The sequence below is a fragment of the Mustela erminea genome, chromosome 18, assembly GCF_009829155.1.
Source record: "Mustela erminea isolate mMusErm1 chromosome 18, mMusErm1.Pri, whole genome shotgun sequence".
Lineage (NCBI taxonomy): Eukaryota > Metazoa > Chordata > Mammalia > Carnivora > Mustelidae > Mustela > Mustela erminea.
Window position 1 is genome coordinate 53,841,130 of NC_045631.1, and position 17,894 is coordinate 53,859,023.

The window sequence follows — 17,894 nt, forward strand, 5'->3', positions numbered from 1 at the left end:
GAACCAAAAAGCACCACCGCCCAGCTGCGGCCACACACCTGGTTCCGCCAGCTCCCATCCTGGAGGTGTGAGCCCCAAGAGTGAGCGGGCATCGATGGTGAGTGAGATGCTGTGCTGGGAGCTGGGGCTTCGTCTCTCATACAGTGGACACAAGCTCTGCCTGGGTCACTTGCTTATATCCCAGGTAGGGACACGGGTCGTGAGCAAGTAAGCACAAGCATCTGATGACCAACCATGAAGCTTCTGGGAAGAACAGAGGAACGATAGAGGGGTGGGAAGCAAGTCACAGGGACCGCACAGGTCCCTCTTGGGGACTAATGTGATACCTAACGGGAGTAAGTTAGCCACACGAGCGAACGTACGGAGCTGCCGCCTCTGGCTGTCCCCCAGGCACAACTGGGGTGGACCCCACTCCCAGGCCACGCTGCAGAGAGTGGAAATTCTGAAACAGTTACAACAGAAAACAACAAGACTTGAGAGAACACGAGACCCGTGAAGACACAAGCCAGGGGAACACCCGTTCACCCAAAGTGGACCTCAAGGTAAGGTAAGAAGCTCAGAGAGTCCTTGAGAGCTGTGCCTCATTCTAGCACCTACCACCGAATGGAGTTTTAAAGGAACCGAGCAAAGCCGTGCGATTTTACCCCTCTGGTCCCCTGGGCTCTGGGAGGGCATTGATGAGGGCCTCCAGCATGACCACTCAACCTTTTATCACCATGAGGGAAGCATGGCTAAAATGAAATAAAATAAATAAATAAATAAATAAAGGCTTCCTGATACCTTGTCTGTCGTTGGGATAACCCCCAAGGCAAGCCTGGAAAATCCCTTGGCTTGCTAGGTCCCTGGGGCTCAAAGTCCTCCTCTTCCCGGCCCCACCCGCCCAATGGAAAAGTACTAGCATCTCAATGGCTGGGTTTCTTCCAGGGGTCCCTACTGGAGACGTGTCTATGCATCCCGCCCTGCCGGTACCCTATAGGAACATCCCACCCCACTGGGGTGAGCCCCAACCTCCCTTTCTGGCCTGACGGGCTTCCACAGCCTGAACAACGCTGCCCAAATAACCAGGCAGGCAAGCGTGGCCAGGGGCCAGGAAAAATGCCTTGAAAAGCAGGGAGCGCTTCAGACCCGACGGCTCGCAGCGTGGCTGGGCCGCCCCCCTGCGCGGAAAACGAAGGGACACGAAGATCTGGCAGAGCAAGGAGGCGAAGGCGCCCTCCACACCCAGCAAGGCGGCGGGTCCCGCGCCCACGGGGCACAGGGCGACAGGGAAGGCGGCGCTTCCCGAGCCAGCCAAGGGCTCTGGCAAGGGGAAGGCCGGGGTGGGCGGTGGCCGCGGGCGGACTCTGGGACCTCCGGGACTCTTTGCATGAGACGACACACCTGACTGGCCAGGGCACACCTGGAGGCCGGGGCGGGCCAAGCTCTCCAACAGTCGCTCACTGTTCCCGGTGCGGAGAGGCCTGGCAGCCTCGCGGCTCACGGACAGGGGGGCTTTTCTCCTCCTCGGTGGGCCACGCCTTCCCAGGGCACACATTCCCTCCATCCAAGGGTTTCGTCCAAGCCCCAGGCTCTGACCACAAAAAGTGCCCTTTTCTTTGGCGGGCTCACCTCAGACGTGAGGTGCTGGAGAGCCAAACCGCCTGCTAAAAGGACATCCCCAGCACATTTCTTTCTAGTCAGAGGGTCCATGGCCGGTGGCCACAAATAGCACGTCCTTTTCTCTCCCTGCCCCAGCCCTGGGGCCCTCCCGAGTCGCTCCCTCGGTGCCAGCTTTATTAATGGCCAAAGGGCAGTGGCCTAGAGGAGCCCTTGGCTTTCTCAGGGTGCTCTGGGTTGACCCAAAGCAAGCTGGGCAAATCTCTGGTGGGAGCCAAAGCCGTTGAACACAAGGTCTTCAGGTTCTCAGCTCATCAGAACTGAGTTCTGGGCTGCCCCCAGCCCCATGTTTCTGGAAAAAATGCAAAACGTCATGGCGACCCCCTCCCCCCTGCGAGCCTCCCCCCAGCATACTCCGACGTGCTCCTGGTGGGGGTGGCGGGGGGGTGGGGGGCTTCCGGCCTAACAGTGGGACAGAGGGACACTCTGCCCAGGAGCTTAGCAGATTTCTTCTTTTTAAAAAAAAATTTTTTTTTTTTTTTTTTGGTCCCACAAAACCTGGTTGTGAAAGGAAAAGCAAATGCCAGCCCTGTTTGACAGACATCAGATTTATGGCCGTTTTTTAAAGCCTCAAGTACGTCACAAGAATTGGCCCACCCACTGCACTGCCCCAATTGTAAACACGGCCGGGGGCCCGTCGCCGCTCTCCTCGTATCGGGTCTGTGGTCGTCCACCTCTGAACGGCCCTTGTTCCCCTGCCTCGGTCCCTGGTGGGTTAAAGAGCCGCCTGTCTACGCGGGAGAAGACCGTGGAGCGCTCCGGGCTCAACCCCCAAGACAAACACGACCGGCTCACGCCTGCGCCGTCTGCAGACGGGCCGCAGATGCTCATAAACACGGTTGGGGTTTATGGTCTGCCCATCGATTTCTCCATCCATCCCCTACCCGGCGAGCCAGGAGATCGTTTTTTTTTCCCCCCCTTCTCTTAACGTACGAGCTCAGTAAACTGTTGTCAGGCTTGGCGATAAATTTATGCGTGTTGGCCTCCAGATGTGGCTGGAAAGAAAAGTCAACACAGGGCAGGAGCAACCGCGTTTCAGGTTTGTGCCCTGTTGAGGCTGAGTCTGCAAAACCAGGGCCGAGAGAGACTTGTTTGCCCTTTTCAAGGAGACACGGGGAGGCAGATAGCTTTTCCTAAAGGTAGGGATGCTATTCTGGGCAGGAAAGAGAGGCCCAGGTCCTCCGGACATTTGAGGGTAAGGATCGGAATGCAGGGGTGTGGCACCTTATCCAGAGTCACTTGGAGCCTGGTCCCCCTCTGGCTCAGGGAGGGTTTGCGGGGGGTCCCAGCGGGGTTCTTCAGCGACTCCCGACTAAGACGCCAGCCTGGAGGGGCAACGTCTTCAGATCAGAGTGAACTCTAAAAATCCCTATCGTGAGATCTACTTTGCTGGTATCACTTATCCAGAAAAAAGAGACGGGAGTTCAGAAAAGAGGCAGAGGGGTACAAGGAAGCAGACAGCTCTGCCCATTCCAAACTTGAACCCGTAGGTTTTAATTGATTTTGTGGGTCATGAAACCAGTGGGGCATGGGAGCCTTTGAAATCAGACCAGCTGACCTAGCCATGGTGAGAAGCAGAGAGACAGGCACCTCTGAAAAACGCCAGGTGTCAGAAGATGGCATTTCTTCTGCTATTTCTTTAGAGGGAAAAAGAGAGAAAGACAGGGCACCTGGGTGGCTCAGTGGGTTAAAGCCTCTGCCTTCCTCTCAGGGCATGATCCCAGGGCCCTGGGATCGAGGCCTGCATCGGGCTCTCTGCTCAGCAAGGAGCCTGCTTCTCCCTCTCTCTCTGCCTGCCTCTGTGCCTACTTGTGATCTCCATCTGTCAAATAAATAAATAAAATGTTAAAAAAAAAAAAAAAGAAGGAGAGAGAGAGTCTGAGCTCTAGGCATAGCGTTTGAAGGAGAATACCCATGTTTTTTTGGAGTGTATTTGCTTTACCAAAGTAATAAAACAAAAATTCATAAGGCAAAGGTTTTCTTGGTAACAATTCAGTGGAGATATCTGTGGAGTTGTGACCGACGGCACATACTGAAGATGTTCTCCCTGGAGGTTTGGTGAGGCGACAGGCTGGGCATGTGGACCAACAAGGGGGCAATGGTCACCGCAACCCACCTTTGTTCAGTTCCAGAGAAGAGGCGAGTAATTCGTCTCTGAACATCAAGTCACATACCCACATCAGCATGGAAACCGGATCCGGTGACCAGTGAGGACGGTCTCCCTGGGGGACGTCATGAGTGACACACCTGGGATTTGCATGATTGGGGCTGTGCAGACATGTGTTTTGTACCTTGTTCTGTTCTTTTTTTTTTTTTTTTTTTGGACAAAGAGAGAGAGAGAGATCACAAGCCACCCAGATGCTCCCTCATTCTGTTCTTTAATTGGAACTTTGAGATGAACCTGAAAAATGTCTTCCTTGGATGAGAAATTACAAGATCACTGAATGACGTCCGGAGTCACGAAAGGTCAACAGTCAGTTCTCTGCCTCTGTACTCTGATGTCTTTGGTGGGGACTAGGGGCATATAAAAGCTAGCTGGCTCAGTATAGAGACCTGAAGGGTGCTGTGACATTCTTTTGGAGCTACATGATGAGAGAGAGATTTTTAGATTGTATGTCAAAATCCGGCTTTCTGGATGGTCTTGTGAAAATGAGAAGATCCGTAACGCCCCCGTGGGTTCCTACACAGGAACAGTATCAACCTGAGAAGCAGCTGCCTCTTTATGGTGGGGGGTGTGTCTCCAGGGTTCTGTAATCTGCACTGTCCCAAAGCACCGACCTCATTCAATCTCTTGGGCTACCTTTTTGGTCCCTGTAGGCATTTGAATTTATAATTGAATTCAATTATAATTGAAATTATAATTCCTGGTCACAAAACATCTCCACTAGATGCTTCTTATTTGATCTTTTTTGTGGCAAAGTCAAAGGTGGTTTCCGATCCAGGCAGCCCTTCTATCTATGTAGAAACAACAGAGCGTGGTAAAAAGGGGGTCAAAGAGAAGAGAAGATATTATATCAGCGACTGGCTCTCTTTGATTTCCTCGTACGAGCCAATAGAACTTTTAGTGCTATGATACTCCCAAGTCTCTCGCCACGAAATGATTGGAGCAGGTATGTCCTAGATCTGTGCCTTATAGATGTCACTAAACAGCAGCATGAAGGGACCCAAGAAAGCATCCAATGGACACAAGTCCCTTCTCTCTCTCTTCCCCACATTGGAGTTACTGTCCTGGGTGAACCACAATATTGATGTGTTCTCAAGGGGCTTACAGTCTTCTCAAGGGGTTTGTATAAGGACCCACGAACCAGTTTGAAGGAGCTGCCAGTGGCTGAATCTGGGACATTTTGAGCACCAAAATAATTAAGGAAAGCAGTGGATTATAAACCACCCAATAGGTAGGTATTCATGAGTCCATGCCAAGAGTGAACAGACTCATTTGTTTACTATATAAATAAGTAGGGAAGTCGGGGGACTCTTGCTAGCAGTGGAATGCCAAGAAGCAAACGGCAAATGTTTAGGGAGCCCTGGAGGCGGAAAATTATTTGCAACCATCGTAGCAAAGATTGGATCAGGCAGGAGTCATCACTGGATGTGGATTCTAGGAAGAAATTTCGATGAGGATCTTTGCAGGATTTTTAAAGTATCTCTCCAGCAAGACTGTTAATATTGCAAGGAAGAAAAGCCCAGTACTTATACACTGGAGAAATCAGACCATACCTTACATGGGTGGTCAAAATGAGCATCACTTATCCTGGACAGATGGACACCGGGTTCTTCTAGATGTGTGATGCTGAGAAAGATACCATACCACCTATCCAGCAGTTCCAGACCACGTAACGTCAGTCTAACCACAAGAAAAGTTCAGGCACAAAATGAGGAGTTTTCCATTAACAAAATGGAGACGGGGGCCCTGGAGAAGAGCAGTACTCTTCAAAAATGCCCACATCACGGGGCGAATGGGTGGCTCAGTCACTGGGCGTCTGTCTTCAGCTCAGGTCATGGTCCTGGGGTTCTGGGATCGAGCCCCACATCAGGCTCTCTGCTCAGCAGGAAGCCTGCTTCCCCCTCTTCCACTCGCTCCGCTTGTGCTCCCTCTCTCGCTGTGTCTCTCTCTCTCAAATAAATAGAATCTTAAAAAAAAAATGCTCATGTCCTAAAAAACTATGGCTATGGGAATGTTCCAGATGAAAGGGCAGAAGATACCGCCTTGCTGTAACAGACTCTAGACCGCGTTCAGCACCAGAGGGAAAGGGTACCATAAAGAACGTTGTTAGAACAACTGACAAAACCAGAACGAGGCTGGAGAGTACAGAGAAGTATCCCATGAGTCTACATCCATGGAAGGTATGGAAGGCGTGGCTACAATGTGGTCCCTTACAAGGATACCCCTCTTCTTAGGAAACGCACGTCAACGTATCTAGAGGCAAAGGGCCACCATGTATGTAACTTGCCTTCGAGTGGTTTGGGCCAAAAGACTAGAGAGAGGGAAAGTAAGCGATCAAGCAAACAGGGTAAAATGATAACAACAGGCGATGTGGGTGAAGGGTGACAGAGGACTGAGGACTTCACACCATTTTTAGACTGTTTGAACGATCTCCACATTAAAAGCTGAATAGTGTGGAAGCATGCGCGGGTGTGTGTAAAAGCAAGACAGCACACAAAAGTGTGCTTACAGCACAAGTCTGTGGGACAAGCCACGCAGAGCGGAGGACTGAACACCAGCCGGCAGAGCTGGGCAGGTCTAACGGGGGCCGAGCCGGCAGGGAGCTCTCGCAGTTAAAAAGGCGGAGTTTTCCAGACGAAGGACACAGCTGGCGCCAAGATCAAGCAACTGGAACTTAAGTGTCCGCTGGGGGTGGGGTGGATGTTTCCCAAAACGGACTCGAAGGCTGGAAAGACTGAAAGCCAATGGCAGACCCAGATGGCAGGGTAAGGGGCGTCCTCTCGGGGTCAAGGGTAGCGTGGGAGCAGCAGGTGGTATCTGGGAAAAGTCGCATGACCTCCTGGTGAGGGGGACAGACCGGAGAGATGGGCACTGGGCCAAGGAAGGCCACTAGGGGCCAGGGTCAAAGTTTGGGTTGGTGGTCGCCAAAGGGCCCCAAAACGAATGTCAGTGTCCCACAAGCGGAAGGCGCGCTCAGCATTGTTAAAAGGCTAACAACGTAATGCCTTCCGCAAACATGCTGTGTTTTTCAAATCCTTGGGAGATAAAATATTAAGTTATGACTCAGTCAACAGGAGTCTGAAAACCCGTAAGACTCATGTGGGTCTTCACGCTGGAAAGGGTGAGGAGCTCTGGGGGTTAGGTGTCAAGTTCCTGGCCAGGGCGGGGCTGCGGAGAATGGGGTGGGGAGGAAAAAAAAAAAAAAGAGGAAGGGTGGATCAAAAGGGCTGGATGAGTTTGGGGAACGATACTTTTAGTTTAATTATAACACGTTTGTTAAAGACGGCAGAGGGGAACTCACTCCCAGGAAGTGCAGAGGCATGGGACCTAATAACCTTGTTTTTAAAGAGCCAACGTTAGAGGGGCGCCTGGGGGGCGCTCAGTGGGTTAAAGCCTCTGCCTTCGGCTCAGGTCATGATCTCAGGGTCCTGGGATCGAGCCCCGCATTGGGCTCTCTGCTCAGTGGGCAGTCCGCTTCCTCTTCTCTCTCTGCCTGCCTCTCTGCCAAGTTGTGATCTCTCTCTGTCAAATAAATAAATAAAATCCTTTAAAAAAAAAAAAAAAGAGAGCCAACGTTGCAGGTATAGATTAAATTAGAGCGGGCAGCAGAATGCCAGCCAAAAGGTAAATAGGTAATAAAACTTAATGTTGATGTCCAGACAAATTATTTTACCCCAACGGGAAAGAAACCTGGGGCCCAATCTGGGGGCAAGGGCATGTAGGACTTCAAAGGTAACGCACTTGAGGAGGAAGGTAGAAAAAGAGATACACAGAGCTGACATCTGAAGAAATCCCAAGGCTACGGATGCAACTTTCAGAGCTGTGTGTGTGTGTCTGTGTGTGTGTGTGTGTGTGTGTGTCTGTGTGTGTCTGAGGGGTGTGGCCAAAGCCCTGGCAGCCCATTGGACTCTAGAATAGAAACCTCGGGCTGGAGCTCATCCCCTGTGAGCAGAGGCAGGATAGGGGGAATCTGTGGGTGGTCAGGGTTGAACGGGCCAGGGCGAACACAGGAAGAACTAAGACATGGTTTGGAGGGAGCCACGCGGAGGAGTGGGAAAAGCCGGAGTGGGATTTCCAAGAGGAAGGGATGGGTGAACTGTTGAAACCACCTACAGGATTCACAGAAATCTTTACCTCCCTGTACAAGCTGGGATGCGGGCAGTCATGGCGATGTCCAAGAGCATTTTTTTCAGCTCAGAAAGGCTGCTTGGGACATGCTGGCAGAGCCGATGAGAGACAGAATGGATGGGCTGGAAAGGGTCCAGGTGAGGAGGGCTGGCCACACCCGAGAGGCAGTAGGGCTGAGCTCTCTCTCTCTGCGACTTGGGGAAGGAACGGGTTAAGTGGGACACGGGAAAAGGGGCAGAGAAGTGGCGAGGGGAGAGAGGCCGGCAGAGCCTGCATAGCGTGGAGAGGACACAAGGAGACCAGGCGATGTGCCCTGATCAGGGTATTTTTTTTTTTTATCCCAGTGGGAACCCATCTCTTGTCTTCCTTCCATTCTACCTGCATATCATTGACAGGGTTTAGCGAGAAACCATGGCAACAGGAAGCATGAAGAAATGACTGAAATGCTAGGAGGACACCGTGCCTCATGGGGCCCCAGTTCTGTTTTCTGGGGAACTGGATCCTTTCGGCAGCAAAGAGTGAGACGCCCCACAGGCTGCTGCTGACTGTCCCACAGCCGGATCTGACCTTTATGGGACCAACCAGCTGGCGGCAGCCATAAAGCAGGCACAATGAAGGCACGGGTTCCGAGTATCGGCCCAGCTCTGGGCACTCTGTGCCAGCTCTGGGCACTCTGTGCCAGGAGGCTCCTGTCCCTCCTGCCAGCAACTTCCCAGATGCCCAGTATCACCCCAGCCCCGCTCCCCTGCCAGGTCCTTCTCCGTGTCCTATAAGTAACATCCTTTGTCTCATCAAAGGATGCAGGAGAACCCTGCTCTGAACTCTGCTGCCCGGACATCTTGGTGAACCTCCACTTCCCCTGCACTCCTATCCCCATCCACACTCCGTGCTTTGAAACCCCCAAATCACATAGCAAGGCACTGCAGATTGAATACTGTAACCCCCCCAAATTCATATGTTGAAACCCTAAGCCCCAGTGTCACGGGATTTGAGGATGGGGGGTCTGGTCATGAGGGTGGAGGCCCCACGATGGTACTGGAGCCCTTGGGAGAAGAGGCAGGCGTGAGAGAGCTCTGCTCTCTCCCCCTCCCATCCCCCTCACCATGAGAGAAGAACACAGCGAGAAGGCGGCCGCCGGCAAACCAGGGAGAGAGCCTTCACCAACAACCTGACCGTGCCGGCGATCTGATCTTGGACTTCCTGGCCTCCAGAACTTGAGAAAGAAACATCGTTTCAGCCGCCAGTCTAGGGAGATGTTGTCATAGCAGCCCAAGACCAAAGGTAAAGTGTCAATGGGGGGGGGGGGGGTGTCCACTCTGCCATCCCCAAGATTTAAAGCAATGCCTTCCATCGGAAGCCTTCTGCTGGCCACGCAAGGGGCTCTGTGCCACACCAAGTTCACTCAGCCCAAACCTGGTGGCATGAACATGAAGTCACCCCCACCCTCCAGCCCTGAACTCAATAGACATTTTCTGGATTTACTCAGTCCTGTGCAGGGGACCCCAGGCCACCTCCGATGGGCTCATCCTCTCCCCAGGAGACAGAAGACTCAGAGACCCTTGGCGATCCATGGACAGGTTTCATTATCTCTTGAATGCTCCAGATTTTACTTGTTTTCTTTCTTTTTTTTTTTTTTTAAACCTTTGGAAAGCAGTAGGAAATGGCTCTGCCCTTGCCCACAGCTTCTGCCTCTCCAGCCGGCCCCACTGCTTCTGCCCGACAGCTCTCCCCTTGGCTCCCCTCCTGGCCAGGTCCAGGAGTGTCTGGGATGAGCGCAAAGGAAATACCCCAGCGCCCACAGGCACCCGGAGGCTGCGTGCGCCATGGTGGTCCTTGTCCGAGTGGTCACGGCCCGCGGCCAGACACCCTCGGCCCTTACGGCTCGGGCCCTGCCAACCACAGACGTCTTCAAACAGAGCCTTTGAAAAGAAGCTTTGCCTCGGTTCCACCCCTGCCACCGTCCTGGGAAACAGGGTCTACAAGGAAAATATTTTCTTAAAGTAACCCCCTGGTTTGGCGGGTTTACCTGCCATAGGGAGTCATTAATATTATTATTATTATTATTATTATTATTTTTAAAGAGAAGCATTTAGCTGCCCCATAAGAGCAGCCCAGGGAAAGGGGGGAAAAGAACTGTCACCCTCTCTCTCTCTCCGGGCCCGCCTGAACTTGAGGTTTGGCTCAAACACCAGGACGGGGCTGGCCAAGAGAAAGGTGTGGCTCGCTGAAGGACATGTCCAGGAGGCCAGCAACCGAAAACTTGAATCCCGGCTCGAACCTCGCCCACCTCCCAGCCTGGACAGCCGGTGACTCACTTCACCTCTCCTGCCCTGGTGGCAGCATCCAGTAAAAGTGGGTCTCCTGACCTCACTGAGGAGCAGGGAGATTAGCTCATGTTTATAAAGCACTTTGAAGATGAAAAAGCCCGTGCCTAAAGGGGGCTATTATTATTATAACTACCTGTGGAAAAAGAAAAAAGAATGGGAATCTGTCTAATGATCAGCTCCTAGCACCCACAGAGTCAGAGGTGCAGGGAGCAGGTCTTTGTGGGCAATTATTCTGGGCAACTTATACTTGCGTCTGTGGCCCTGCGGCACCAGTTCCCAAAGTCTGGGATGGGGAACACCGTTGGGGGTGCTGGCAGACAGCATTACTCAGCGCCAAATCACAGAGGAAGGAAGCAACTCTCCTTCCTTTCTTCTGGAATCCTACCGCTGGCATTTAGGGGGACAGGGTCAGATCCATGCCAGCCAGGTCTGTGACATCTCTCCACGTGCTCATGTCGCTTTATGGCAAAGAGAAAGATAATCTCAAAGCCAGAGGCTTGGCAGACAAGGCCACCTCCCTGGAATTTACACATCGGGTTTTGATTTCGCTGTGCTCAGTATTTCGAGATGGACTTTGTACAGGAAATCATAATGGATGCACTACATTTAATTTTAAAATAATGTTTCTTGGGGCGCCTGGGTGGCTCCGTGGGTTAAAGCCTCTGCCTTTGGCTCAGGTCATGATCCCAGGGTCCTGGGGTTGAGCTCCGCATCGGGCTCTCTGCTCAGCAGGGAGCCTACATCTCCTCCTTACCGCCCCCCACCGCCTGCCTCTCTGCCTACTTGTGATCTCTGTCAAATAAATAAATAAAACTTTTAAAAAATAAATAAAATAATGTTTCTTTAAATCAGAGTTTGTCACTCTCGGCCATTGATACTGGGGAGAGGGGAGCGGTCTGGAGGCTTCTCTGCCGTGAGGGCTGTCCTGCCCATCCCAGGATGTTCACCCAGCGTCCCCAGGCCCCGTCTACTCACTAGATGCCAGCACCAACGCTCCACCCCAGGGGGGGCCACCAAAAATCAGTCTCAACATCATCCAATGTCTCCTCCGCCCACAACTAAAACCACAGTTTTTAGTTCAATTCACTTAAAAACACACACCCCAAAACAAAAACGTCCGTAAGTAGCAAAGGCTGCACTGAAACGGCTCCAGAGCGGGAACACCTGTAACAGGGAAGCAGCTGACCGATGGGCAAGAGCTTCCACCGTTTCTGGAAGTCACAAACAACAACATTGAGAAACCGTTTTCATTCCAGACCTTTCCGAGGGGTCATGCCCCGCTTATCAGATCTCCAGACTTTGGTGGCTACCTGCTTGTCACAACTGGCCTCATCGCCTAGAAGCCAGAAAAAGGAAAGGATGGAGGCTGTCGTTGGGAAACAGGGGTGGGGCCCATCCCGAGAGGCTCGGCCGCCCCAAAAGGGCCTGACAAGACGCCTTCGTTCCTTCCTCCAACGCAGAAGCTGTGGCCTGGGATGAAAGGCTCCGTGATGTGTCCCAGGACAGACTCTGTCTGTAACCAAACAAGCCTAGAGCACACGGCATCCCAGGCCCTGCGTTCTCGCCAGCACCACGCGGTGCACGGCAAAGGGCAGGCTGAGGACAACATCACGGCCCTCAGACTCACCGTACAGGCAAAGGGCTTACAAGCACACGCTGCTTCCAATGTGCAAACTTCAGTGGCAGCAAAGCCATAGCAATGAACTAACGAGAGCCTGTCCTGGCAGCTGCCCAGCACGCACGAGGAAAGCCTACGCCGTCACCACCGGCGGCCCCGGCACCCACAGGCTGGCAGCTGCTGTCACGGGTTCCTCGGTGCGGCGATCTCTGGGCTTTTCACGGGATGTTTTCCTTCCCTGTCTCTCTCTCTCCCGCATGTGGCATCTGCATTCCTCAACTCCTTCTCCCGAGATCACAAGGAAGTTAAACGCCCAAACTTCCTGGTTCATGCAAAGTTAAGACTGTCAATTCCACAGACAGCAGAAAAAAACAGTCTCATTGCGAAAATTTGGTGTCAGCTCTGCCTAAAACCCTTGTCTGTCTCAGAGGCCAGCACCAGGCATCGAAAACAAAGTCACGACTCCCAGGAGGAGCTTCTGCGAACCATCAGCAGAAAGGATCCGAGGGAGACGTGGACAGCACGTCCTCACGGCGCGGAAGCCCTGGGCATCACCATCATCGAGGCAGCAGGAGGCCTCTGAGCCCTGAGCATGCCTGAGGCCAGCCTGGGGAAGCATCTTTTCCTGTTCCCATTGTTCAGACAAGGAACCCAAAGGCCATGCACCCACGCTGTCTACTCTGTGATTTGGAGAATCAAACCAATGCAGGCACGTGACCGACATTAACAGGGCAACTCACAATGGTTATGCCATCCGTGGGCGATCCTATCAATCCCTCCATCAGTTCTTCCTGAGCCTGCCACAGGAGAGCCCGGAGCCAGCCCTCCAAGATGCTGCCAGGCGCACAGCCAGGGTCGGATCCCTGAGAACCTTGCATCCCCACAACTACTTAGAGAGACGGCACAGGATGATGTGTGACTTGTGGCCAAAGGAGTGGCTGCGAAGTCAAAAGGAAAATCTCTGGGGACTGAGGAAGGGCTTATTTATGGAAAGCTGGGTCTGGAATGGTCAGGAAAGGACAGGCCTGCACAGAAGACCCAGGCCAGGCCATTCCTCGCAGGAACCAAGACCATGTGATAAGAACTCATGACGCTGTACCCTTGTCTGTGTTCTCTGCAACCGGCCAATGAAGCTGCTTAGTTTCCCACCATCGACTACATTCAGAAAGCTCTCCATGGTCTTGGAAGCACGAGACATCCCCTCCAAACACAAAAACAACAACAAAAAACAGTACCTGAACTTATTTCTCTTCAGCTGTAGAAAGTACATGATTAAAATGATCTTTTTTTTAAAGTACTACGTTTCTACTTTGCTTAGAAGAGCCTAAAAAGAGCTGTCAGGTCTTCACACTCAAACCATCCCGGGGCTGTGCTGGGCCCTGGGAACAGAAAGAACAGGGCCCACCCTCAGGAAGCTTTTGGTCCAGATTGGGAGATGTTGAGGGAAGGTGAGAAATAAATAGATTTTTAAAACCTGTACTATGGGTACGTTACAAGTCTGAGATTAAGAAGGTCACTCTCTCCTACCCCTAACATTTATCAGCCCCTCCAGGACCCTTTTGAGAATATACACAAGTCCCCGAGAAGGAATCAGCGGTTTCTCCTCATTCCCCCAACAAAGCCCAAAGAAGCCACATTTGCCCCTGAGAGAACCCATCGTCCCAGTGGCAGGACAAGGCAGGTTTTATAATGTGGTGAAAATCTCCAGTCCGCAGCCTTACGTTCTCTGGCTCATCCTCTAACAGAGAAAACGTCTCCACTCCTGGAATCTCACACGGGCAAACCCAGTGGCATGGGAAGGAGACTTATTGTCAACTTGCGTCTCGTGCCCAAGAGCTAGGGACGACCCAGGAGTCCGTCCCCAGGAGAGAGGAGACCCAGAGTTGCGCGTGCACCCAGCTCTTTGCTCCTGCCTAGATCAGGAGTTGGGAACTCTGTGAAAGGCCAGACGCTGGCTGGGAGGCTGTGTCACAGCCACTTAACCCGGCCGCAGAGGGGAGGAGGCAGCCACAGCTAACACATAAACACAGGGGAGTGACCAAGTCCCAATAAGACCCTATTTACAAAAACAAGTGGCTGTCAGTTTTGGCCCAAGGGCCATCATCTGCTGACCACTGGCCTAGAACATTCTTCCTCCAGATACCGACATGGTCTCTGTTCAAAGGTTATCTCCTACGGAAGCCTTTCCTGGCCACACTCAGCAGTACCCGTCATCCCTCTCTCCCTTGATCCCTCTCTGATTTTTTTCCACAACATTTATCACTTCTGGATCTGTTTGTTGATCCACCAGCTATCTGCTTCCCCTCCAGGGATGCCAAGAGAGCTTCGGTTCTGTTTGCGCCTGGCACTTAGTAGGTGCTCAGCGACCATCTGTTGGGTGAACGACAGAGCGGCGGCCCCTCCATCCGCCCCGCCACCCAGCCCCGCAGGCGTCTCGGACTTTAGAAGGACGGAATGCTCAGAGGTCAGCCCGGTTACCAGAACACCTCCCTGCCCCAAGGGAGGCCGCCCGCTAAAGCACCCTGTGCCCATCTCTGGGGTTGTTCTCTCTCTCTCTCTCTCTCTTTCAAGAATCTCCAGAGAAACCAGACAGTGAAATGCTCATTGGTAACGATCCCAGGTCATTGCTCTGTGCCACCGCTGAGAAGATCCCGTAAGCCAACAGCATTTTCTCTTAGGCTCTGCCAACCCCTCTGGAACATTCCACAGAGGGCTCTAAGAGAGACAAGAGAAAAGAAGCAGCTCCCGGTGGCTCACCCTCCATCCGCCAGAAGCCAACCTCACGGCTCTTCCGGAGACGGAGCTAATACATTTTTCAGCCAAGAATCAAACCCACCTCTCTACGTCCTCCTACTGTGGGTCGCTGCTCCCTAAACTCCAAACCGGTTTCTCAGTGCTGACACGGTGAAACAGGGAAACCTAAACCTCAGGGCTTCTCAGGGACAGGAACCTCCCCCATCACACGGCCTGGGAGCATTTGCACAGCAGATGAGTGACTCACGGCCCAGCTCATCTCCATTGACAGATTAGGGATCTACTGTTCTGTTTCTCCCAAGGCCAGAGGGACACCAGACAGGACTGCCGGCCGCAGAAGGAAAACCATCCCCTAGTCCATGAAGGAACCCAGCGGAAGTTTCCCCTCCAGGACAGTCTGATGGAGCCTCACTCCTTGGCTGTTCTCCTGCCGCCCGGCCCGCTCCCTTTCCTACCTCCCCGTCCTCTGCACACGGCCTGGAGGAGCCCTGGGCCGCCTCCAGCTCCAGCCCCACTCGCTCTCAAGGGAAGTCTGTGGTCACACTTTCTGTCCAACCGGTTCTATCCCTTATTTTTGTTTTAGGGACGATTATTGCCATGGTGATGTCCAGGTGACAAGGATGACAGGAGGGAGGGAGACCGCTGTAGGCAACCCTTATCGCTTACGGAATGTCAGGAAAGCAGGGGCCTTGGGAGACGAGGAACCTGACCAGGGCTTCGTACCTGTCGCAAGACAGAACACACTAGAAAACAGCGGAGCTGGGGCCCCCAGGCAGCCTTCCGCCAAGAAAGCGCGGTCCGTCCGGCGGCCCCAGAGGCAAGCCCATCGCCCCCACACCACGTTAGCTGGATGCACGTTTTCACATTCAGGAAGAGCACGGCAGGAAGGAAAAAGAAAGCAAAGGCTGTGATTAGACAAAAAGGAAAGTGGTTTTTAAACAGGATTCAGATAACGCTCCAGGATCCAAGGAGCGCCCCGGCCCGTGGGCCGCCTGTCCCCACGGCGCTGGTCATTTCTGTGTTTGCTGTGCCCACGGTGTGGCCGATCGATCTGTACCTCCAGCAGCGGGGCGCGGCGAACGAACGCAAACCCGGTTCCTGGGTATTAGCTTAGCGTCCGCAAACGGCCTCTGTGCTTCCGAGGAACTGGGCAGCCACGAAAGCAACGCCCACTCACGAAAACACGAAGAAGTGAGGAATTCACCGGGAAATCCTCCCCATCTAGGTTAGGATGAACCTCCATAGGGTCCCGTGGGGGCCAGCACACACAGACAGACTCGTGAAATAATGAGTTTGTAAAAGATGAATATAGAACTGCTGCTACTTATTATTATTATTATTATTGTTATTATTATTATTTTAGGGAACATTGTTCTGTCGTCAGTAAGTACGCTGCGCTAGCGAGCGCTGCAAACCAGCTACGGAGCAAGCGTTACGGATCGGTGGATTCCCCGACCCAAGTCCTGTCCCCCGACTCACACGCTGCACCACTGACCCTCACTGGAGCCCCATCTCAGCACCTCCGGTTTTTTCCTGTAGGTGTTAAGAAAGCATACGCTAGATTCGACTGCTTCGTGGCTCTGTTATCGATGAGACACTCTATTTTTAAAGGTTTTCATATTCTTGCTACCCAAGAAGGCAGGAACAAGCCTTTTAATAGAGCATCACTGGCAAGGCGAATGGAGGTTTTGTAAAAATATAAAAGAACGATTTAAGCAATGATGGTGGGTAACAATGCAAAGGGAAAGGCTCTATGGCTTCTGCTGGTCTGGGCCGCTCGGAGGGTGTATTAAGTGTGTGAGACAGAGTGCAGGGACGTGAGGCTGCTGTGAGCTCTGGTTCTTCTCTCTCAACCATCAGGGCAGTAAGGACGCCTGATGGGCCCATTTATGCGGAAAAAGCAGCAGCGCTCAGCCTGGGAGAAAGGAAACGGCCTGCACAGGGCTGCCCTTGCCTTTCTGAAATCAATTAACGGTGGCCGGCCCCTCTAGCCGCACAACTCGAGTGTGCATGCCAAACGAGGAGACAACGCGGTTGAACAGGGAATGTTTCTTGCAAATCATGGGTTTGGAGCAGGGCTTTGTGGAGGGAGAGTCTAGGAGAAAAATGCTGGGATGGCTACGGGCGGGCAGGCTCTCCATGAGCGCCATCGCCTCCCCCATGATTGTGCAGACGAGGCTTCTCACCACCTTCAGTGGCCACAGAGGCAGAAGCTAATCATGAGGTCCCAGAATGGCCAGGATGCGTCCTTTAAAACACGCACACACATGCACACACACAGATACAAGAGGGTTCAGAGTCCCGTCTCTTTCGCCTGGGATTTTTCATGCCGAGGAGCTGGGTGTTACCCATGGGAACAAGTTTCTCTGGGGCCACACGTGGCTGAAACCGCCCTCCCAGGGACAACATCACGTCTCCCAGACACTGGCTCCCCTGGGAATATGCGAGCAGAGAGCCACGGCCGGATGATTCATAAGCTGAGCCCTCAGCGCATTCCCCTATGGACCTGCAGTTTCCATGACTCAGCGTCCCCTTGAGCCCATCCCCACGGCCGGGGTCACGGCCGCTGGCTGCTGCTCCAGGCCGGCCACGGTGCAGGGACGGGCACTTGCCCGGGGCCACCTCTGCTCCATTCTTGCCTTCTCTCCTCCGTCAGAACCGGGGGAACCCGTGGGAAACTTCTCAACATGAGAGGCTCTATTTGGGGACTACAACATCATCCTGGTTTTTTTTTGGCTTGTTTTTTAAAAGATACCACACTTACCTGTCAAAGCAGGCAAAGGTGTAGAACTGAAGAGAAGGCTGCTGCACCTACATTCTTGATAAAAACGGGACATTCTGCAACATACATTCTTCTAGTAACTGTCCTGGTGCACTCAGAACACCTACGAATCGTAAAATGTAACTCTGTCTTCCGATCGTAATTTTTGGAAAACGACTTCATGTGACTTTCCCGATACTTCTCCTACTTTGCTAATCAAGACCCCTGGCCGCCGTGTCCTCCCCGAGGGGACATAATTTGGGGTGCTCCTTGACTCTGTGCTCCCCAAACTGCAATTCTAAGACCCCAAAGAAATACTTCTGTTTTATTTCAGTTCTGCCTCTGTTCTCAGTTGAGAAGTCCCAAGCACACGCAACCGGTCCCATGAGGAGTGGGGATGGGGGTCACGGCGGGCACAGACAGACACGCATGAAAACGACGATCTCTCTGTTGAGAAATTACAAGCTCGGCTCCAAGGTCACCTTC

The 17,894-nt window shown here is 52.8% G+C and overlaps 1 long non-coding RNA gene across 7 annotated transcripts in view; it reads right to left on the minus strand.

Annotated features, from left to right (window-relative positions):
- LOC116577109 overlaps window positions 1–17,894 on the minus strand; it is a 161,852-nt gene that overhangs the window by 50,534 nt on the left and 93,424 nt on the right. The window contains exon 1 of one of the 7 annotated variants that reach the window (XR_004280386.1): window positions 537–548. The exons of the other annotated variants lie outside the window; for them this stretch is intronic. This is a non-coding gene — a long non-coding RNA (uncharacterized LOC116577109). Of the gene's footprint in view, window positions 1–536; window positions 549–17,894 lie in introns of those variants that run through there. 7 annotated transcript variants of the gene reach the window in all.